This window comes from Salmo salar, chromosome ssa09, assembly GCF_905237065.1.
Source record: "Salmo salar chromosome ssa09, Ssal_v3.1, whole genome shotgun sequence".
In the NCBI taxonomy this organism is placed as follows: domain Eukaryota; kingdom Metazoa; phylum Chordata; class Actinopteri; order Salmoniformes; family Salmonidae; genus Salmo; species Salmo salar.
Genome location: NC_059450.1, coordinates 27,005,811 through 27,029,790, shown reverse-complemented (window position 1 = coordinate 27,029,790; position 23,980 = coordinate 27,005,811). Strand labels below are relative to the sequence as shown.

The following is a 23,980-nucleotide window of genomic DNA, read 5'->3' as shown; positions in this document are numbered from 1 at the left end:
TGGAGATCTGTACACGGTGATGTTTGTGACGTACTGGGCTCAGACCTAGAGAAGAGACCCAGCATTGAAAGATTCTCATATTCAAACTTCCTAATGGGATGACTACTAAAGCCGATGCCATCAAACCTAGCAGCCTCAGGCATGTTTTGAATGAGACCAGGTTCCCTCTGAGAAACAGTGCTAGGCCATCTTGGAATGTTCTTATACGTTCCACTGAAAGGCAAGCTTTGAATGATACCGAATCTAGTACTAAACCTAGGAAAGAGATTGTTCTGATTCCCACGCAGACACTCTTTACTGTGTTTATTCTGAAACCTAGAAATGTCAGGTGTTCCAATAGTAGCTGACTGTGTTCTAGGACCTCATCTTGATTGCGCGCACAGCAGCCAATCATCTGTGTACGTCATCAGCCGAATGCCCCTCTCTCTGAGAGGGGCTATGGCTGCATTGGTACACTTCATAAAAACACGAGGTGACAGTGAGAGGCCGAAAGGGAGTACCAGAAATTCATAGACTATGCCTTGATTATTGAATCTGATAAATTTCCTGTGAGGAGGGTATTTTGAGATGTGAAAGTAAGCATTCTTTATGTCGATGTATACGAACCAATCGCCTGTGTGTACAGAATGTAGCAGAGCAGTGTGTTTCAACATTCTGAAAGTGTACTTACTCAGTGTGAACTGACATTGGGGAGTGTTTGTGAGACAAGAGCTTTGTAGGAGCATCTACCTGAACATTGTCTCTTCTCTTTGGGCTGTACCCTGTGACCCACCAACTTGGACCAGGTATGCCGGAGGAACAGAGGTGCCTGGAAACTTGCACCATGGAACAGGCTCAGGCTTGGCGGAGGAGATAAAACTGGGTTTGGGGGAGGCTGTTCTCACCTCTCTGGCGATGGGGACATCATTAAGCCATCCGCTTCTTTCTCCTTACCCCTTGGGTGGGGTTAGGGGCAGGTGCCATGAATGGGAAGGGAGGCTTCTTAGACCAGGGGCCCTTAGGGTCCAATATTCTTTGCAGCCCTGGGCTCACAGCCTGGGGGGCTGGGTGTCTAGGGATCTTAAAGGTCGAGGAGGGTTGACCTGCTGCAGCCTGGGCGAAGGTGCGGCGAGGTACATGGGAGGCACTGGGCTGTGTCTTCCTGGGCAGACAGAGCTTCACACTACTACTTTTCTCCTCGCACCGTTTCTGCATCATCTCGACAGTGGGACCGAAAAGGCCTTTATGGTCTACTGGAGCATCCAGGATCTTCAGCTTCTCACTATCGGACACCGTAGATAGGAGAGGGCAAAATGGCTCACTGGGATATCATTAGCCCCATCGCTCTTCCTGACGCCTGGACAGCGGCTTTAAGCAGATGCAGGTTGAGGTCTGTGGCAATACAGATCTCATCCCACAGTCCCGGGTCCAGTGTGACTGCTAGCTCCTCCTGTAGCTCAGCCTGGTATGCCGAGAGCATGGAGCTGGTGCTGAAAGCCCTCACCGCTGTGGCGACCGACCTGTAGTCCTTCTCTGTCACAGAGGACTGGAAGCACTCGTACTTGGTTGGTAAGGTGGGGAGAGTCGAGGTCATGGAGGACTTCTGGCTGGAGTTTAGATGGGAAGCCACCAGGGGTTTGATGGGGGCATGTGGGCAAGCCCAATCCCCGCCATGTCAACGCAGTCCAACACTGACCCACCATGGACAGGGTTCTCGGAGGAGAAAGGTGTACTCCGGGTATGGGTAACCTCCTCCAGGCATTCTGGGAAGACTGGCAGTAATTGCCTGGCTGCCTGTTTGGCTTTGGGTATCCTTTTACCCTCGTAGCGGGACGTGATCTCATGGTCTCTGCTACTGCATTGGGCCAGGGAATCACCAGTTTATTCACAGCGCGTTTGCACAGGTCCTGCAGGTCCACACCGAGAACTGGTGGGGATGGCACCCCACCTGCGTGTCCGGTTTCAGATTCCCTGGCCGGAGGCTTGGTGGCGTGGCCTGAGGGGATGAAGGAGTCTTCGTTTCCATCCGATGATTCCAAAAGGAGACTGTCGGAAAACCCTGTGGAGTCATTATCGTCTCCAATCAGGAATCCCGACAGAGAGGCCGCGAGGTCGTTGCTGAAGTCCTCAAACAGCGGGGCAATGGCGCCGAGCTGGTCGCCCCAGCTAGCGCAAGCCGTCGCTCCACGATTCCCTGTGGGGATATCCATTGCCTCTGGTGACACATCGGGGGCGCTGGCCCCCATGTCAGGGTCCCGTTGACTCAGGCTAGCTTGGCGTGCTAGCCTATCTTCACAGTGAAGAGGGTACAATGTGGACAGGAGCCACCGGAGGCTTCCTGGGCATGTTGCTGCCCAAGGCAAACGGAGCACACCGAGTGGGTGTCTTTGGCCGATATCGTGTTTCCACAGGAGCAGATACTTCACAGATGCTTTTGTCACCATAGCATGGATGCTATGCTTTTAGCTGCCAGAAAAAAACTAGAATGGTCCGATAGCTAGCGATTAGTGGCACTCGGTGTGATGGCTGGATACCGTTTTCCGAAACAACAGATTAGAAATGATAGCTTGGTGTAGCTAGTAAAAGCTTTTCTTTTTGAAGTAAAACCACAAAAGCTAGCTAGCTTGCTAACAACTAGTCACTGTTTGGATACAGCTAACTTGGTTGTGAACAAGTTAGCCGTGTCACAGCTGTACCTGTTCCTCCCTCAAATAATTTTCCTGTAACTATGGTGAAGTAAAAGGAACATTGTCACCACCGCACAGTCCAGAGAATAGGGCCCGGCGAGCGAGTTGTAAGATCACGTCTCTGGACAGTTTAGCTATTTCTGGAAAATGCAGTCGTGTTGAGGTAAGCTTTCTGATGAAAAGCGAGAAGAGGTGTTTGAATGACTCAGAGACGCTGCGTTGGACCTTTTATAGGGTTGAAGGGACACCCTTCTCCGACACACGTCTCGACGTCCAGCCAATCATGGCTGGCGTAGTGTAATAAGGCTTCTGACGAATACGCTGGGGACGTATCCCAATAGTGAAATACCGAAACGAATACTTGAAAAATAACTACTTCTAAGATGCATATATTCAGTTGTTCCAGACACACTTCACTCGTGCTAAAGAGGGCGGCTCGCTCAGCTGGTGCTAGCACATGCGCAGATCAAACACACAGCTGGATCCCCGATTAAGGGTGTTTAGATGTCCTAATTCAAAAGATACTGAGAAAACCAGGCGTTTTAATTGGCGTATGCTTACTTCAATTTGACCTTGAGCCGATTAAGAAAAGCAGAGTAAGGTATTTACATAACTATTGCATAATCTGCCTACTGCCATAATCAGTTTAATATCTAATTATTAGTGTACATGTAAACATACTCAATGTCTTTGTTACATGTCAGGAGAAATCACATTGAGAAAGCAGAGAGACATCAGTCCCTGAAGAAATAAAAGCAAAATAGCCCCGACATCTGACTGCTCTGTGCTTTCCCTCCCCTGTAATCTCATTTCAGAGACATTCTACTCTAAAAGAAACGGCCCCATAAAATAATGTAATGCCACAGTGAGCAACTGCCTCCAATATCGAAAATGGGCTGTCATCTCTGTGTGGGGCAAATATCGGTGGCAGGTAGCCTAGTGGTTAGAGCGTTGGGCCAGTAACCGAAAGGTTGCTAGATCGAATCCCCGAGCTGACAAGGTAAAAATCTGTTGTTCTGCCCCTGAACAAGGTAGTTAACCCACTGTTCCTAGGCTGTCATTGTAAATAAGAATTTGTTCTTAACTGACTTGCCTAGTTAAATAAATAAATAAAATGACATCTCTCTTACTACGCAGGCAATGTTCCTTCCCAGATCTGCTGCAAAATGTAAATGACTTCAGTTGGAAACTTTAAAAAAAAATCTCAGTGAACAGCCACTACATTTTCCATTATTGCAAACATCTTTTCAAATGTTACTTTGAACACATTATGCACTGACAGTTCCTATGACAATGGAATTGGAACACCCAGGTTCCAAACACTGTGTGCTTTGCTGATAGTGTCAGAGAAAGCAGTGCTGAGGCAGTGCAATTGTGGCTACAATAAATGCAGGATGCGGTCATAAACAATAGTGTTTTATTGGGTCCAAATGCTCTCTGGAGAACTATGGATGGAGTTTAATCATTGTCTCAACCACAGACACAGAGCGGTGGTGATACACCAATCTGTCACTCACGACAAATGCTAAATGAATTACAGAGGAACAGCACACTGAAAAACAATGCCCGTATCAATTTGGATTGCTAATAAGCAGGCCAAATATACTTGTTTTTCACAGTGCAGTGAGTTTCAAAAAAAGTAATTGGCTGTTGAGGAGAAGCACAGAAACTATAGTTTCAGCGAAACATAACCCGCAGTATTTGACGATTAGCCTTGCTATTACATAAGTCTGCTTTAAACTTGAAAAGCTGTTAGTGTTTCCCCTACTATTAATTAGTCTTGGCGGAGCCCAAACCTAGCCGAGCGCTGTAAAACACTGAACAGCTATATGGCTTTGTCCTCAACAGTCCAGCTTTCAAAAACATTAGGCTACTGTATGTGGCCAGCAGAATATTCTGGGCGTTCTTGAAAACAATACATATAGACAGGTATTTCTGAAATGTCTAGAGAGATCATGATTTGATCCACAAAAGCTAGTTGTTTCAGACATTTTAAATGCTGAATCATGAATGGTGCAGCATCTGGTGAGAGTTAGTTCTAAGCATTGGCTCAGAGTCCGTTTCTACTCTAGGTACTCCTATCCACAGGGTAAAGTTAGGTCACAGTGAACACTATGGTAGTACACACTCACTTACACCACAGGGACTCAACTGGCCATAAAAAACAAATAGTAGCAAAACAAACCACCTCATTCAATGACATATCACAACATCACCAGATGATAAAGCTCTTAACAAAATGGGACTGAGTAAACAAAACACAAGCAAAGATTTATTTGAAGAGCAATTAGCCAACAAAAACGTCTTGGAATGTTTAAAACATCCAACCCCTAAATCTACTGACTCTAGATATACAGTACCAGTCAAAAGTTAGGACACACCTACTCATGCAAGGGTTTTTACTTTTACTATGTTCTACATTGTAGAATAATAGTGAAGATATCAAAACTATGAAATAACATCTATGGAATCACATAGTAACCAAAAAAAAGTGTTAAACAAATCAAAATATACACTGCTCGAAAAAAAAAGGGGAACACTTAAACAACACAATGTAACTCCAAGTCAATCACACTTCTGTGAAATCAAACTGTCCACTTAGGAAGCAACACTGATTGACAATACATTTCACATGCTGTTGTGCAAATGGAATAGACAACAGGTGGAAATGATAGGCAATTAGCAAGACACCCCCAATAAAGGAGTGGTTCTGCAGGTGGGGACCACAGACCACTTCTCAGTTCCTATGCTTCCTGGCTGATGTTTTGGTCACTTTTGAATGCTGGCGGTGCTTTCACTCTAGTGGTAGCATGAGACGGAGTCTACAACCCTCACAAGTGGCTCAGGTAGTGCAGCTCATCCAGGATGGCACATCAATGCGAGCTATGGCAAGAAGGTTTGCTGTGTCTGTCAGCGTAGTGTCCAGAGCATGGAGGCGCTACCAGGAGACAGGTCAGTGCATCAGGACAGTGGAGGAGGCCGTAGGAGGGCAACAACCCAGCAGCAGGACCGCTACCTCCGCCTTTGTGCAAGGAGGAGCAGGAGAAGCACTGCCAGAGCCCTGCAAAATGACCTCCAGCAGGCCACAAATGTGCATGTGTCTGCTCAAACGGTCAGAAACAGACTCCATGAGGGTGGTATGAGGGCCCGACGTCCACAGGTGGGGGTTGTGCTTACAGCCCAACACCGTGCAGGACGTTTGGCATTTGCCAGAGAACACCAAGATTGGCAAATTCGCCACTGGCGCCCTGTGCTCTTCACAGATGAAAGCAGGTTCACACTGAGCACGTGACAGACGTGACAGAGTCTGGAGACGCCATGGAGAACGTTCTGCTGCCTGCAACAACCTCCAGCATGACCGGTTTGGCTGTGGGTCAGTCATGGTGTGGGGTGGCATTTCTTTGGGGGGCCGCACAGCCCTCCATGTGCTCGCCAGAGGTAGCCTGACTGCCATTAGGTACCGAGATGAGATCCTCAGACACCTTGTGAGACCATATGCTGGTGCGGTTGGCCCTGGGTTCCTCCTAATGCAAGACAATGCTAGACCTCATGTGGCTGGAGTGTGTCTGCAGTTCCTGCAAGAGGAAGGCATTGATGCCATGGACTGGCCTGCCCGTTCCCCAGACCTGAATCCAATTGAGCACATCTGGGACATCATGTCTCGCTCCATCCACCAACGCCACGTTGCACCACAGACTGTCCAGGAGTTGGCGGATGCTTTAGTCCAGGTCTGGGAGGAGATCCCTCAGGAGACCATCCGCCACCTCATCAGGAGCATACCCAGGCATTGTAGGGAGGTCATACAGGCACGTGGAGGCCACACACACACACACACACTACTGAGCCTCATTTTGACTTGTTTTAAGGACATTACATCAAAGTTGGATCAGCCTGTAGTGTGGTTTTCCACTTTAATTTTGAGTGTGACTCCAAATCCAGACCTCCATGGGTTGATAAATTGGATTTCCATTGATTATTTTTGTGTGATTTTGTTGTCAGCACATTCAACTATGTAAAGAAAAAAGTATTTAATAAGATTATTTCTTTCATTCAGATCTAGGATGTGTTGTTTAAGTGTTCCCTTTATTTTTTGGAGCAGTATATTTTAGATTTGAGATTCTTAAAAGAAGCCACCCTTAGACATGATGACTGCTTTGCACACTCTTGGCATTCTCTCAACCAGCTTCATGAGGTATTCACCTGGAATGCATTTCATTTAACAGGTGTGCCTTGTTAAAAGTTAATTTGTGGAAATTCTTTCCTCTTAAATGGGTTTGAACCAAACAGTTGTGTTGTGACAAGGTAGGGGTGGGTATACAGAAGATAACCCTTTTTGGTAAAAAAAAAACAAGTCCATATTATGGCAAGAACAGCTCAAATAAGCAAAAAGAAAACGACAGTCCATCATCACTTTAAGACATGAAGGTCAGTCAATGTGGAAAATTTCAATAACTTTGAAAGTTTCTCAAGTGTGGTCGCAAAAACCATCATGCACTTTCATGAAACTTATGAGGACCGCGAAGGAAAGATAGACCAAGAGTTACCTCTGCTGCAGAGGATAAGTTCATTAGAGTTACCAGCCTCAGAAATTACAGCCCAAATAAATGCTTCAGAGTTCAAGTAACAGACACATCTCATCATCAACTGTTCAGAGGAGACTGCGTGAATCAGGCCTTCATGGTCGTATCGCTGCAAAGAAACCACTACTAAAAGACACCAATAAGAAGAAGAGACTTGCTTGGCCCAAGAAACACGAGCAGTAGACCGGTGGAAATCTGTCCTTTGGTCTGATGAGTCAAAATTTGCGATTTTTGGTTCCAACCGCCGTGTCTTTGAGAAACAGAGTAGGTGAACGGATGATCTCCGCATGTGTGGTTCCCACGGTGAAGCATGGAGGAGGAGGTGTGATGGTGTGGGGGGTGCTTTGCTGGTGACACTGTCAGTGATTTATTTAGAATTCAAGGCACACTTAACCAGCATGGCTACCACAGCATTCTGCAGCGATACGCCAGCCCAACTGGTTTGCGCATATTGGGACTATAATTCATTTTTCAACAGGACACTGACCCAAAACACACCTCCAGGCTGTGTAAGAGCTATTTGACCAAGAAGGAGAGTGATGGAGTGCTGCATCAGATGACCTGGCCTCCACAATCACCCGACCTCAACCCAATTGAGATGGTTTGGGATGAGTTGGACCGCAGAGTGAAGGAAAAGCAGCCAAGTGCTCAGCATATGTGGGAAATCCTTCAAGACTGTTGAAAAAGCATTCCATCTGAACCTGGTTGAGAGAATGCAAAGAGTGTGCAAAGCTGTCTTCAAGGTAAAGGGTGGCTACTTTGAAGAATCTAAAATATATTTTGATTCGTTTAACACTTTTCTGGTTACTACATGATTCCTTGCGTGTTATTTCATAGTTTTGATGTCTTCACTATTATTCTACAATGTAGAAAATAGTAAAAATAAAGGAAAACCCTTTAATGAGTAGGTGTGTCCAAACTTTTGACTGGTACTATAAGTGTACACATGCCCTGAAATGGCTGTGCAGAAAGTTGTTTGCCTTCTTCAGCTTCCTATAAAAAACAGAAACAGCTTTGTTCCACCGCCATCACAGTCCACTGGTGCACTACCAATCTCTCTACAAAGGAGTCTTCTGATACAAGGTGCTGGATCAGTAATTCAATGAATTGAAGTGAGGACAATGCTCTTCATTACTCCTCTTCTCGAATGAATAAAACCTATGAAAACCTTGATTTTTTTTGAGTGGGCCTCGAACAATCATATGAAGACAATAGGAAACCTGAATGCAAAAAGTCACTAAGACAGGGGTAGCGTCAGAGAAAGCGAGAGAGAAAGAGTTAAAGAGAGAGAGCTTCCTAGCAGTGAATCTCTCCAATAGCTCTAATCCTGGGAGTCCCTACCGATCCACTACAGTCCTCCAGCTGAGATAGAAGGTTCCCCCCTGTGTCTCTCCAAGCTGTCGACAGACAGTGGGGAGTCCATATCCTGCTTCAGGTGGGAGACTGAAGCGTGAGGGATGGAAGGGAAGACTTGAGAGATTTAGGGATAGGAGGGGTGGATTTCACTTTTCAGGAATGGCGGTGAAATGACTGATGTTTTGAATTACATCAGCCTCACGTCCCGGCACTGCTTGGCTATGGTGAAAATGACACTCACGCTGTAGCCCTGTCTGTCACCCCATTTTCCAGTGCCAATCCCCCCTTTCCCAGCCACACTTCATTCACTGTACCTTGCTAAGCAGTGAAAGGAGGGAGCAGTGCAGAGCGCGGCCTTTCCTCTCGCCCAGCGTGTTAATGTGAAATCTGCTCACAGCTCTCCAGAGGCCACTTCAGAAAGGGGGATTTGACTTAGCACCACAGCCAACACTTTAAGCACTCCCCTCCAACCCTTTCCCCATTTCCTTCTTCACACAGGCCAATATAAACCAGGCACAACAGCCAGGCTAAGGAGAGAGCTTCACAATGACAGGACAGGTGGAGTACTTGCTGCCACTCAAAGCCAGTTCAATTAGTTCAGCATCTTATATAATTGCCAAACACTGATAAAAACTACCAGAAACTCAAGAAACAACTCATTCCAAGTTGAATCTTATATATAGAGAAAAGGAAAGCTGTTGTTACAGCTACTTTGCTCAGAAATGTATAGTAAATGGAGAAAGGTTAGGGTTTAACAGCCCATTGAAGAAACCTTCAGAAACGGGAAAGATCTGAAGTGCTGGATGCAGGTGTGAGCTAATCAATCCACAACGGGAACGTACACTGCCTGCTAGGATGCCAAGATGTTGGGTTTCTCGCTCTCTGGGCCGTGTCCAGTGTTTTCAGATGGCAGTTTGTGGATTGAGCCAACGAGACTGCGATTAGAGGGGGAATCACATTCCTGGGGCTTATCTTCCATTCATATTCCTTAGAGAACGCGCAACACTCAGCAGGAATTAACAGCTACTCTTTAGCTCAACTAGAGTATGGGTGAGCGTGTGTGTGTGTAGAGGGGGTGCCTCTAACAGAGTAGAGTGCAGACAGGATGTTGAGAGTGAGCAAGCTTCAAAACAGTTGCCTTTCAGAGGAATGAGAATTTTAAATGATGGAAAATAGGATTTATTCCAAAAAGAATACAGATTTTACAGTGGGCTAGCATATGGCAGGGAACACATTGCTGCTCAAAACGGTTGCAGTACGTAGAAGATAGGCCTACACTAAGTTGAAATGTTCCACAACAGGTTTGTGATAGAGATGCAACAAATGGAACATTTTGCTTAACGTTTAAACTGCCATTTTTTTAAAACTAGTTTTCCATTAAAATGATAAATAAATCCATGTCATTTCACCATGCAGATAAATGGTCATATTACATATGTAATGTAGGCTATGACCGCTAGCACCAGGCAATGAAGTTACACAGACCCCTTGACCTTTTCCACATTACAGGCTTATTCTAAAATGTATTCAATTGTTTTTATTCTTCTCATCAATCTACACAAAATACCCCATAATGACAAAGCAAAAACAGGTTTTTAGAAATGTTTGCTGATTTATTATAAAAAATGTTATGACATTTACATAAGTATTCAGACCCTTTACTCAGTATTTTGCGAAAGCACCTTTGGCAGCAATTACAGCCTAGAGTCTTCCTGGGTATGACGCTACAAGCTTGGCACACCTGTATTTGGGGAGTTTCTCCCATTCTTCTCTGCAGATCCTCTCAAGCTCTGTCAGGTTGGATGGGAAGTGTTTTTCAGGTCTCTCCAGAGATGTTTGATGGGGTTCAAGTCCGGGATCTGGCTGGGCCACTCAAGGACATTCAGAGACTTGTCCCGAAGCCACTCCTGCGTTGTCTTGGCTGTGTGCTTAGGGTTGTTGTCCTGTTGGAAGGTGAACCTTCACCCCAGTCTGGAGGTCCTGAGAGCTCTGGAGCAGGTTTTCATTAATGATCTCTGTACTTTGCTCCATTAATCCTTCCCTTGATCCTGACTAGTTTCCCAGTCCCTGACGCTGAAAATCTCAGTTTGGCTGGGCAGCCAGCTCTAGGAACAGTCTTGGTGATTCCAAACTTCTTCCATTTAAGAATGATGGAGGCCACTGTATTCTTAGGGACCTTCAATGCTGCAGAAATATGTTGGTACCCTTCCCTAGATCTGTGCCTCGACACAATCCTGTCTCGGAGCTCTACAGACAATTCCTTCGACCTCATGGCTTGGTTTTTGCTCTGACATGCATTGTCAACTCTTGGACCTTATATAGACAGGTGTGCGCCTTTCCAAATTATGTCCAATCAATTGAATTTACCACAGGTGGACTCCAAGTTGAAACATCTCAGATAGGGGCTCAATACTTAGGAGAAACTCCCCAAATACAGGTGTGCAAGCTTGTAGCGTCATACCCAAGAAGACTCGAGGCTGTAATCACTGACAAAGGTTCTTCAACAAAGTACTGAGTAAAGGGTCTGAATATTTATGTAAATGTGATCCGTTTTTTATTTTTAATACATTTGCAAAAATGTCTAAATCTTTTTTTCTTTGTCAGTATTGTGTGTAGTTTGATGAGGAGTTAAATGTTTTTTTTTTATACATTTTTGAATAAGGCTGTATGGCATATCATACTAATTTTGTCCAGACAGCAACAGATGCATAGGCTACATATAGTAAGGCAGAGGTGCACTGCTTCGCTCACTCAGATGCCTTCTCCGGTGAGATACTGTAGTTTCAGCCACTTGTGAATTGAAGGAAAGTTTGCAGTGCACTGTTCGGATGCTGGAATTATTTTTGATGAACGTGCGAAGGTAACCTATTTGAAGTGATTTGTTTGACAATCAGATGAAAACTGGTTGTGTTCATGGCACATTAAAAAGTTAATACATTTTTACAGTTAAATAACATGTAAAACTAGCCTCTGCCTGGGGCCTCCAAATCACCCAGTCCACCCCTGATTAGGCCTATCTATTGGCAATCAAAAGCTGTATCTTGCCATTTCTAGGCTTGCAATGTCTCGCAACTTCAGTAAAGCAGGGCCTATCATCAATGAATAGGCTAGGATATTCTACGCGCAACAGACTGAACACACACTTGCAGCATTAGCAAAGAGAAAGAGCAGGCGAGCCCAGTTGCACTGTGATTAACATTTTATGAAAAAATAAATAAAAACTGGTTTTCCTTTTGGGATTTTTCTTAATGTTAAGGATCCCAATTTTGTTTAAACAATCACACCCCTAGTTTGTAAAATGTGTTCCAGGTGATTTCTTACAGTAAAGGAGGGTTTACACAATGGTGCCTGCACAATGTTAAAAAAAAGGGAAAAAAAGAAGAAAAAAAGAGGTGAAAACGTTCTCCATGCTACAGATTTATTGAATGATCTAGGCCTAAGGTGAGAAATAAATAAGCGATGAAAGTGTTCACTGCAAACAGAGGTGGCATAGAGTTATCTGGAATAATGAGAACTATCACTATTTCATACCTAGTCTCATATTTATGAACACACAAAGTGAGAAACACTACAAATTACATTTACATTTTAGTCATTTGGCAGATGCTCTTATCCAGAGCGACTTACAGTAGTGAATGCATACATTTCATGCATTTTTTTTGTACTGGCCCCCCGTGTGAATCGAACCCACAACCCTGGTGTTGCACACACCATGTTGGCGTTGCAAACACCATGCTCTACCAACTGAGCCACAGGGAAGGCATAACTGAATAGTTTGGGTCAGGGTACAGCTGGGACGATAAACTGACACCAAACATACCGACCACTTATCGCAGGCTTTTTGCTGAGTAGCCTATCCTAGAGAAATTTGAAATTAAATAAGTTTGCTAATGTGGGTGATTGTGAATGGGACAATTGCTGGCTACATCAATCAAACTAGTAGTAGTTTACAGGGTAAAAAAAAATTGCGGTGCACAATAATATAAACTTATAGTTCAATTTATCATTATCGCATCAATTCAGGCATTTTATTGTGATATGGATTTTTGTCCATATCGCCCAGCTCTAGGTCAAGGCATATTTTAGTAGGCTTACTCCTCTTACCATAAGCAGTGAGGAAATACTGGCACAGTGTAGTTTCACAAATACGCCATGATCCTCTTGGCAGCAATTCATCCTCCGAGATCTTTCCTCTGCCCACATTTAACTAACCTTGACCACCCTCCCTTCTTCCGTCCCTTCCTCAATTCTCGTCATCTCTGCCACAGTCCACAGACATGGAATGGTTTCTTTCTTCCTTCCATGGAACATTGTTTCTCTTCAACAATAACAGTGCATTGTCTGATGCTTTCAAGCATGTCTTTCATGTGAGCTTGAATCAGAGTGTACTTGACTCTTTGTAGGTGCTTTAACCCTTTACACTCATACCCGTATGCTGGTTGAAAATGGCTGATTTTGGCTATGACAAGTAGTGTTTTCCATAAACTCAGAGTAGCCAGCCAGATAGAAAAAGTAACCAGTCAGGCTCCCCTGGGTGAAGACATTTTTTCCGAACAAGCTCTATTTTGGTGGCCTCTGGTACATTCTAATAATAGATTGTATTTTCAACAAGCAACTATCAGGAAATAACACTGAAAAAAAAATTGCACACTGACAGTGTTAGCTTCATCAGCTGTATAACATAATCGTGATCTGTTTATCGGAATTGCCCTGTGAAAGCCTAACACTAAGATTGTATTTTATACCTTAGTAATGTTGGCAATAGAATAACAAGCTTTCAAATGATGTCCACCTGCCCAGATTGCGATTTATAAATGGGCCATTTTTAGATTGCGTAAACAACAGTAATTGTGTGATGGTGGGGATGTAGTGCTATGTTCCAAACAAAACAACTACAAGTGTGCTTGCTCTAGTTGCTCAACTGCACAGCTAGGAGAGCTAACAAAAAGCACCATATAGTTGAAGAGTCTTCTTTGAGTCATAAAAGTGCATTGAAATTACTTAGGAACTGTGCGTGTGTGGCCATTTGGGAGAGACCAGTTAGTCCTCTCATTCAAACACTTGTCATTGTTTTGTCTTATGTTGCACCTACCTCACATTTTCTATTTTTGATTCAGTCTTGTGTCAGGTGAACGGTTGTGTCCCAAACTTTGGTTTAATAATTTTGCCATAATCTCAAAACTGTTCCCTTTCAATTGCTACCATGCTTATGCATTTGTTTTCGTATTTCTTCTGTAAGAAACATTCAAATGTATCCCTATCCATATAGCCAATTCCCACGAGTGTAAAGGGTTAAGAGTGAGACAACAGTAACACTTTGAATAGAGATCCCACATCAACACAGATGGTGCTTGTTACCCCACATAAAATTATAGAGTGACCGCACCATCCACCCTGCTGGCTTGGGGCTGTCAGTGCCAGCTAATGATGCATCAGCGTTTACCTCAGGGGAACAGGGTGAAGGTAAAGATGCCAAAACCACAAAGAAAAAAACACTCATCCTCAGTAAATTATTATTAGCTTGGGTGTCTATATTGGTTGATAATGTATACTGTTTAGATGTTGACAAAAGCTATCCGTCTTATTTTGGGAAGTAGACATACTGTGAAAAGATCTCACTGACATACTTGAGGATATATTTTAAAGCAGAAGGATAATGTGAATAATACAGAACACGGTTGCTTTGAACTCTGAACCTGAACAAATCTGTGACTTGAAGACCTTTTGCATCCATACATACTGTCATGGATGCACAGTCGTTCTGTTTCACACACCTTTTCCTCCTGAGCTCGCAAATGAACAAGCAACATCATGGACTCAGCAGCCCAGTCTCTTTGGAAACAATACAGAAGGAGTCTTCTTTGGCAACAATCCACCTGTTGGGCCAAATCCCTTGGCAAAAAATGCTACATTTCCTTAAAGGTTTTCTTCAATTACTGACGCCTGTATACTTTAGAGCTGCCACTGCAACTCATTTTGTAATGGCATATCTCTGCCACAGTACACTGAACAGAAGCCCATAAACCTCTCCTCTCTCTGCACAGGGAGGACGGACAGGAGGATTAATCCATTTTACTGGGTGAATCAGCTGCAGTTGAGATGAGGGCTGCATGATGCCAGCCAGACATGGGCCAGCCATGAATCACACAGCAGAAAGCCCCCAAAATGATCTCATTCTTTATAGCCTGGCACCCTGTGACAATAAACAACATTGGAGAGGGAGTAGTAGGCTAGACAAGGCCGGGCGGAATGGATAACCAGAAAAACATCAGTCAACAGAACTTTCTAAATGGTCTGCAGAAGAGCTTCCATTAGTTTTAGCCTACAGGTAAGACAAATATGAAAATTACAAGCAGTGTTTACATAGTTTTAAAGGGAAAGATCCATAGAAGCTAACAAGGATCCAAACTCGCTGACATAAGCGAAAAGAAAACCCGTTATTCAAGCAATGGATCACCTAAAATGGCCCTAGCTGTTTTGGTTCTGAATGAATATGCAGAACCAATGATGATGTATACACCATGTGTAAATTAATAGATAGTCTAATCATCTCCAATAACCTATATTTTGTGGTGTACTCCAGTAGCCTAAATTATACAATAAACTACTTCATGGGAGTGTGGTGTGGATTTGGAGTTAATTGGGTTGGTGAACAGTGATGCTATAAGGAGTAGTATTAAGGAGAGCAAGATCTGAGGTGAATGAGGTTGAGGCAGCAGCCCTGCAAGGCCCCACCCTGTAAGACAGACTCCACACTACAGAGATGGGTGGTAATTGCTCATTGCAGATAAATCCTAAATGCATTGCATGCATTCTGTCGTCGCATTCTGCGATTGGCTTGTGAGGCTACATCAGCAAACGGAGACTACATCAACTGCAGCAATGTATTTGATCTGTGCATGTGCCAGCACCAGCAACACAAGCCTCACTCTACGCTTATGCACGGCTGAAGTGAGTTTGGAAAAACTAAAAAGTATGCGTCTTAGAAATAGTTTTCACATATAAAGTCTGATGTCTGAATTCAGAATCAAATAGGCTTCCGCAAAATAACACGGTCGCTGTGGTAGAACATTTACTTTGATTGCCGATTTTCTGCATTGATCAAAATCCTATCAGGTAGCCTGATTTCAGATGTGTCAAGTAAACAAGATTATTAGAGAAATTGTTCTTGCAAAGCATGTAAATGTTTAAATCAAACATATTAATCTGACATTTCACAATAATCGTATTATTGTGTGCATACTCAAGTGAAGGCCAAGTTCCTATTGGTCAGTCACCAGGATTGACTCGTAACACCAGCCACACTACACGATGAAGACAAGTTCTGACACTACCAGAACTTTGACAGACCCTAAGACTGCACGTAGGGGTACTTAAAAACGGCAGACCTAGACCCTGTCATAATGAACAAGTCAAGATGTCCGACAAGACCTAACAATTTTCCCACAACTATGACATTTTGAGACACCAAAATCGTGGCATAAGACAGCTAAAATCGTAAAGTCTGTGGGGGGTGTCAGCTCTAGCTGGTCACTATGGAACTAGGCAAACAAGGATTTTCAGAGGTAAATTATTTTGTAACCGTCTAATTTATTTATTTTGTATTTTTTTTGGGGGGGGGGGCTTTACATTAGGTTTATCTCATGCCAGTTGAGTAACACTGTAGGCTAACTACCCTAGTAACAACGCTAACATCTTTTTAGACTTGCTACATAATAATTTGACATAAAATTGTGTTTTTTTTATATTATACCAAATCCAATACGCTAGGCTTTAAGTGGTGACATTCTAATATTGTGGGTTGGCAAGGATACAGTAACAAGCACATCTGCATGAACTAATGACCAGTAAATTGCAACACACTGGGTTCTTTGGTTTTGGAGTGGGGCCAACAAGCCCTGCGAAATAAGGTTTCCACAAGTGCTTCAAAACATGTATTCCATAGATTCAGTTAGCCAAGTTTTAGGCTGTTTTAGGGTTGGGCGGTATCCAGATTTATATGGTCACACCGTCCTTCTCTCATCCCAGGATTTATAGTATTAGTGACTTAGTACACAAGGGGGCGCAAACACAAAGGCAAAAACTACCATTGGGCATCTTACTAGAATGCTAACAAAATTTGCATAAGTAATAGCGAATTTCTATGGTGGCTGCTAGCAAAATAATGATTCGCAAATACAGGCAATCCAGCTCAGGTTATACATATATACAGTGCCTTGCGAAAGTATTCGGCCCCCTTGAACTTTTGACCTTTTGCCACATTTCAGGCTTCAAACATAAAGATATAAAACTGTATTTTTTGTGAAGAATCAACAACAAGTGGGACACAATCATGAAGTGGAACGAAATTTATTGGATGTTTCAAACTTTTTTAACAAATAAAAAACTGAAAAATTGGGCGTGCAAAATTATTCAGCCCCCTTAAGTTAATACTTTGTAGCGCCACCTTTTGCTGCGATTACAGCTGTAAGTCGCTTGGGGTATGTCTCTATCAGTTTTGCACATCGAGAGACTGACATTTTTGCCCATTCCTCCTTGCAAAACAGCTCGAGCTCAGTGAGGTTGGATGAAGAGCGTTTGTGAACAGCAGTTTTCAGTTCTTTCCACAGATTCTCGATTGGATTCAGGTCTGGACTTTGACTTGGCCATTCTAACACCTGGATATGTTTATTTGTGAACCATTCCATTGTAGATTTTGCTTTATGTTTTGGATCATTGTCTTGTTGGAAGACAAATCTCCGTCCCAGTCTCAGGTCTTTTGCAGACTCCATCAGGTTTTCTTCCAGAATGGTCCTGTATTTGGCTCCATCCATCTTCCCATCAATTTTAACCATCTTCCCTGTCCCTGCTGAAGAAAAGCAGGCCCAAACCATGATGCTGCCACCACCATGTTTGACAGTGGTGATGGCGTGTTCAGGGTGATGAGCTGTGTTGCTTTTACGCCAAACATAACGTTTTGCATTGTTGCCAAAAAGTTCAATTTTTGTTTCATCTGACCAGAGCACCTTCTTCCACATGTTTGGTGTGTCTCCCAGGTGGCTAGTGGCAAACTTTAAACGACACTTTTTATGGATATCTTTAAGAAATGGCTTTCTTCTTGCCACTCTTCCATAAAGGCCAGATTTGTGCAGTATACGACTGATTGTTGTCCTATGGACAGAGTCTCCCACCTCAGCTGTAGATCTCTGCAGTTCATCCAGAGTGATCATGGGCCTCTTGGCTGCATCTCTGATCAGTCTTCTCCTTGTATGAGCTGAAAGTTTAGAGGGACGGCCGGGTCTTCGTAGATTTGCAGCGGTCTGATACTCCTTCCATTTCAATATTATCGCTTGCACAGTGCTCCTTGGGATGTTTAAAGCTTGGGAAATCTTTTTTGTATCCAAATCCGGTTTTAAACTTCTCCACAACAGTATCTCGGACCTGCCTGGTGTGTTCCTTGTTCTTCATGATGCTCTCTGCGCTTTAAACGGACCTCTGAGACTATCACAGAGCAGGTGCATTTATACGGAGACTTGATTACACACAGGTGGATTCTATTTATCATCATTAGTCATTCAGGTCAACATTGGATCATTCAGAGATCCTCACTGAACTTCTGGAGAGAGTTTGCTGCACTGAAAGTAAAGGGGCTGAATAATTTTGCACGGCCAATTTTTCTGTTTTGTATTTGTTAAAAAAGTTTGAAATATCCAATAAATTTCGTTCCACTTCATGATTGTGTCCCACTTGTTGTTGATTCTTCACAAAAAAATACAGTTTTATATCTTTATGTTTGAAGCCTGAAATGTGGCAAAAGGTCGAAAAGTTCAAGGGGGCCGAATACTTTCGCAAGGCACTGTAGGTAGGAGCTACTGAATGTAATTTTTGTTGAGTTTGGACATTTTCAAGCGAATGTGAACGAGAGACATTGTGCAAATGAATAAAGTTTTGACGCATGCTTGTCTGAAGGAAGAACAGCACTGGCTCTGAAGCAGCATGTGTACACGTTGTGTCTGTGTGAAGTCTGGAGTCACTAGGGCAACAGGCCTGCCTGCTCTGCTCAGAGAAGATGGGGGAGGAGCAGAAAAACGAGAACAGAGAGGAGAAAAAAATGCAAGGAAATCAAAAGATGGCACTGGCAGCTGTACATTTAACTCATCCAAAGGGCTTAGACTTCTCAAACACGGCAGAAAGCTTAAACAATATGGTGCCCCATCACCTTATTCAGTAACTTATTTAGATAACTAGCAAGTTCAAAACTTAGGGGTTGCGTTAAAGTAGAATTCTTCATTTTTCTTTCTGGGAAAATATAGAAAACGCATAAGAAATCTCTTGCTGCGTTTTGTAAACACAGATCTAAATTGCTTCCCATTGTAATTTCTGCTCGGCATCAGACTACTTTTGTGCTTAAGTTGCACTTCTTCACTCGGAGGAGAATTCACAAACAGGCATTCTATTAGCAGACAGCACTCTGACTGATGTGTAGCTACTTCTCTCTGGCACTTTTCTCAGTGTAGCCAGCCTACTTTTCTCTAGTAAAATGCAAGATTAACTTGAAGCAAAACATTAGGAAATGTAGCTGGCTACATTCTTTCTATGATAAACATCAGAAATATGATGACCATGCATACAATGGCAAGAACAAGTATGTGAACCCTTTGGAAATACGTGGATTTCTGCATATATTGGTCATAAAATTAGATCTGATCATCTAGGTCACAACAATAGACAAACACAGTCTGCTTAAACTAATAAACAATGACGTTTTCATGTCTTTATTGAACACACTGTAAACATTCACAGTGCAGGGTGGGAAAAGTATGTGATTCCTTGGATTTAATAACTGGTTGACCCTCCGTTGGCAGCAATAACCTCAACCAAACGTTTTTAGTAGTTGCGGATCAGACCTGCACAACAGTCAGAAGGAATTGTGGACCATTCCTCTTTAAAAAAAGAATGTTGCAGTTCAGCAATATTCTTGGGATGTCTGGTGTGAACTGCTCTCAAGGTCATGCCACAGCATCTCAAATCGGGTTGAGGTCAGGACTCTGACGGGGCCACTCCAGAAGGCGTATTTTCTTCTGTTGAAGCCATTCTGTTGACTTACTTCTGTGTTTTGGGTTGCTGTCCTGTTGCGTCACCCAACTTCTGTTAAGCTTCAATTGGTGGACAGATAGCCTAACATTCTCCTGCAAAATGTCTTGATAAACTTGGGAATTCATTTTTCCATCGATGATAGCAAGCTGTCCAGGCCCCGAGGCAGCAAAGCAGCTCCCTCCACCATACTTTACAGTTGGGATGAGGTTTTGATGTTGGTGTGCTGTGCTGTGCCTTTTTTTCTCCACACATAGTGTTGTGTGTTCCATCCAAACAACTCAACTGTAGTTCCATCTGTCCACAGAATGTTTTGCCAGTAGCCCTGTGGAACATCCAGGTGTACTTTTGCAAACTTCAGACGTGCAGCAATGTTTTTTTTGGACAGCAGTGGCTTCTTCCGTGGTGTCCTCCCATGAACAAAATTATTTTATAGTGTTTTACATATCATAGACTCATCAACAGAGATGTTAGCATGTTCAAGAGATTTCTGTAAGTCTTTAGCTGACGCTAATATTCTTCATAACCTCATTGAGCATTCTGCGCTGTACTCTTGCAGTCATCTTTGCAGGACGGCCACTCCTAGGGAGAGTAGCAACAGTGCTGAACTTTCTCCATATAGACAATTTGTCTTACCGTGGAAGAGATACTTTTGTAACCCTTTCCAGCTTTATGCAAGTCAACAATTCTTAATCTTAGGTATTTTGAGATCTTTTGTTCGAGGCATGGTTCACATCGGGCAATGCTTCTTGTGAATAGCAAACTCAAATTTTGTGAGTGTTTTTTATAGGGCAAGGCAACTCTAAACAACATCTCCAATCTCATCTCATTGATTGGACTCCAGGTTAACTGACTCCTGACTCCAATTAGCTTTTGGAGAAGTCATTAGCCTAGGGGTTCACATACTTTTTCCAACCTACACTGTGAATGTTTAAATTATGTATTCAATATAGACAAGAAAAATACAATAATGTGGGTGTTATTAGTTTAAGCACACTATGTTTGTCAATTGTTGGGACTTCAGATCAAATTTATGCAGAAATCCAGGTGATTCCAAAGGGTTCACATACATTTTTTGCAAAACTACAGTGGCAAGAAAAAAGTATTGCTTTTTCATTGTAAGCTCATGTACTTGTGTAGCTGCCAGCCAAATACCGTTGCACTTTTGTTGTCATTTGTTGAAAATGAAGCTATTTTCTGCCGAATGAGTTGCACTGATGTATTTTCTGTGAAGGAAAACTATAGTTGCACGTCCCTGATCACTCTATTGAAGCAGGTGAAATGAAGAACGTGATCTGCTTTATCGCCTAACGTATTGCACAAGTTGACTACAGATATTTACTTAAAAAGTAGCTACAAATATGAAAATGTATTGATAAACATTAAATAAATAGTTTCAATGGAATTGATGGTATTAAAAAAACATCCCGTGGCTATTTCCAAATACCCTGGTATATACGGTATACCGTCCAAGCCTACTATGTTGTACATTCTCCTTATTCTAATATTCCATAGGGTCACCCTTTGTGGTTCCCTATTGTATTTCAAGTGAAAATTTGGAAAATATCTCTGTGTGCATGCGTGAGAGAGAGAGAGAGAGAGAGCGAGATGAAGCAGTCAAGGTACAGAAGCACACCCTTTTCAAATCAGCTGTCGAAGTTGCATTGTTACTCCTACACAATAGCATCTGGCCATCAGGTCTGTAAATATGATGTTTTTCCTTGTGGAAAAGCAAACCGCCTCCCATTACTGCTTTCAACACAAGAATTTCATATGAACAGGACATCCTGGGTTTTTATATTTTTCAAAGTCAAATACAAAACATACAATGACGACTCAAATGGCTTTCCCTTTGTTTGGGGGTGGTATGAACCAACTGTCATACACATCAAATCCCACACATTAATTGCTTTATCAATAGCCTGACTTTGATATTTGATAGTTTGACAGTTAATGTCTTAATATACAGATGAGCACATAACAATGAGCTTCAGGTTATATGAAAATATAGTTCTTATAATAAAGCATCTGTATATGAAACTAGCATGATGCACATGCATGACAATTATTTGCAGGTAAGAGAAAAATAAGAAATGTTTTAATGAGATATTGTCCCTTTGTACAATACAGGTGCATGCAGCTGCATAATACTTGCATTATGCAATATAGCATAATTGAAATATTGTCCATGCCATTCCATATACACACAAAAGTATGTGGACACCCCTTCAAATTAGTGGATTAGGCTATTTCAGCCACACCCGTTGCTGACAGGTGTATAAAATCAAGCACACAGCCATGCAATCTACATAGACAAACATTGGCAGTAGAATGGCCCGTACTGTAGAGCTCAGTGACTTTCAACCTGGCACCGTCATAGGATGCCACCTCTCCAATAAGTCAGTTCGTCAAATTTCTGCTCTGCTAAAGCTGCTCCGGTGAACTGTAAGTGCTGTTATTGTGAGGTGGAAGACTAAGAGCACCAACTGCTCAGCCACACAAGCTCACAGAACTGGACCGCTGAGTGCTGAAGCAGTAGCACGTAAAAATCGTCTGTCCTTGGTGGCAACACTCACTACTGAGTTCCAAACTGCCTCTGGATGCAAAGTCAGCACTATTCGTGCTTCTATTTCCTGTTTCAGCATGTCAATGCCCCCATGAACAAAGCGTGGTACATACAGAAATGGTTTGTCGAGATCGGTGTGGAAGAACTCGACTGGCCTGCATAGAGCCCTGACCTCAGCCCCAAACAACTTTGGGATGAATTGGAAAGCTGACTGAAAGCCTGGCCTAATCGGCCAACATCAGTGCCCGACCTCACTAATGCTCTTGTGGCTGAATTGAAGCCCAGGCAGCAATGTTCCAATATCTTGTGGAAAGCCTTCCCAGAAGAGTGGAGCCTGTTATAGCAGAAAAAGGGAGGACCAACTCCATAATTAATGACCATGATTTTGGAATGAGATGTTCAACGAGCAGGTGTCCACACACTTTTGGTCATGTAGTGTAGCTTGTGACAAAAGCCCCCTGTTTCAGAAAATGAAATAAGATCGCAGGCTACTTGAAGGTTGAGCAATTATGTATTTTAGCTAGTGTTCAAAACACCAGCTCAAGCTTCATCTTCAAAACTGTTAGCAAGGCTTCAGACTTCAAAATGTGGTATTTCGAAGCCGTATTTTGCAAGACTCTACTGCGATGTATAATTTGAACAGACTTCACTCTGACAGTGAGACGTTTAATGAAATACAATTAGTCTCAGCCTTCATAAAACCCTAAATACTATTTACTATAACACAGCTATTTATTTGACATAAAATGAAGTATTCAAATCCTGAATAATCCATTGAATTAATAATTTGAGGTGCGCAACAGTTCGTAAAAAAGTGTTTAGCCTTTAACTGTAGCAAGTTCTGGGATATATTTTGCTGATTGTTGTAACAGACACAGTGGAGACCGAGCAACACGCGCAGCCTGTCTGACTGAAAATGTTGGCGCGCGTACACACACAGGACTCCGCGCTAGAATGTCAATAGTTGGACTAATATAAATCTAAAACGTAGGTAAATTATGACAGCATTTGAACTTGCTATAATGTGTATATCAAATTCCTATCCTATGAAAACCCGAGAGTAAATGGAACAGATCAAAGGAATTCGCAAGTAACTCACCACTTCTCGTTTGACACTGTTCCAAGTGTCAAAGCCTCAGCAAAGGTTATCACCGTGAGTCAATGTACTTTTACTTGACAATTCGTTCCTGTTATCTAATCAAATTAAAAGGTACCATTTCGTTTTTGACATGGAAGTAGCCTAATTTCGCTCAACAGTCGTATTTCAAGGACAGACAGAGCGTCTCTATCGCTCGCGGAGCTACTCGCGCGCCACAACTGCAGTCTCGATAGAAAAGCAGCAGCAGGTTCTCAGCAAGTCTTCCAAACCGCTAGTCACGTGGAGTAGACGCGAAGTAAATGCAATGTGCATTTTATTTCACTCTCTAATTTATGTAAACAAATGATTGCCATGATAGGGAATTAAAGTTGTTGAACTTTGAATTAGATTCCTTGCTATGTCCTTCCATATTTCCTTGCTTTGCTTAATATCAAATCTGATATTTTAATTTTATTTATTTAACCTTTATTTAACTAGGCAAGTCAGTTAAGAACAAATTCATATTTACAATGACGTTTACAATGATGGTCTACCAAAATGCCTCCTGCTGGAATGGGGCTGGGATTAAAAATAAATAAAACAATAAAATATAAATATAGGACAAAACACACATCATGACAAGAGAGACAACACTACATAA

General features: G+C 42.7%; 1 protein-coding gene across 3 annotated transcripts in view; it reads right to left on the bottom strand.

Annotated features, from left to right (window-relative positions):
* The window catches only part of LOC106611118 (syntaxin-binding protein 6), a 143,560-nt gene extending 119,938 nt beyond the window's left edge, over positions 1-23,622 (bottom strand). The window contains exon 1 of one of the 3 annotated variants that reach the window (XM_014210983.2): positions 23,341-23,622. The gene's annotated coding sequence lies outside the window, so the exon portion shown is untranslated. The remainder of the gene's footprint in view (positions 1-23,340) is intronic. The other 2 variants (XM_014210985.2, XM_014210986.2) reach the window with 2 other exon arrangements.
* Between the last annotated feature and the right edge of the window lie 358 nt (positions 23,623-23,980).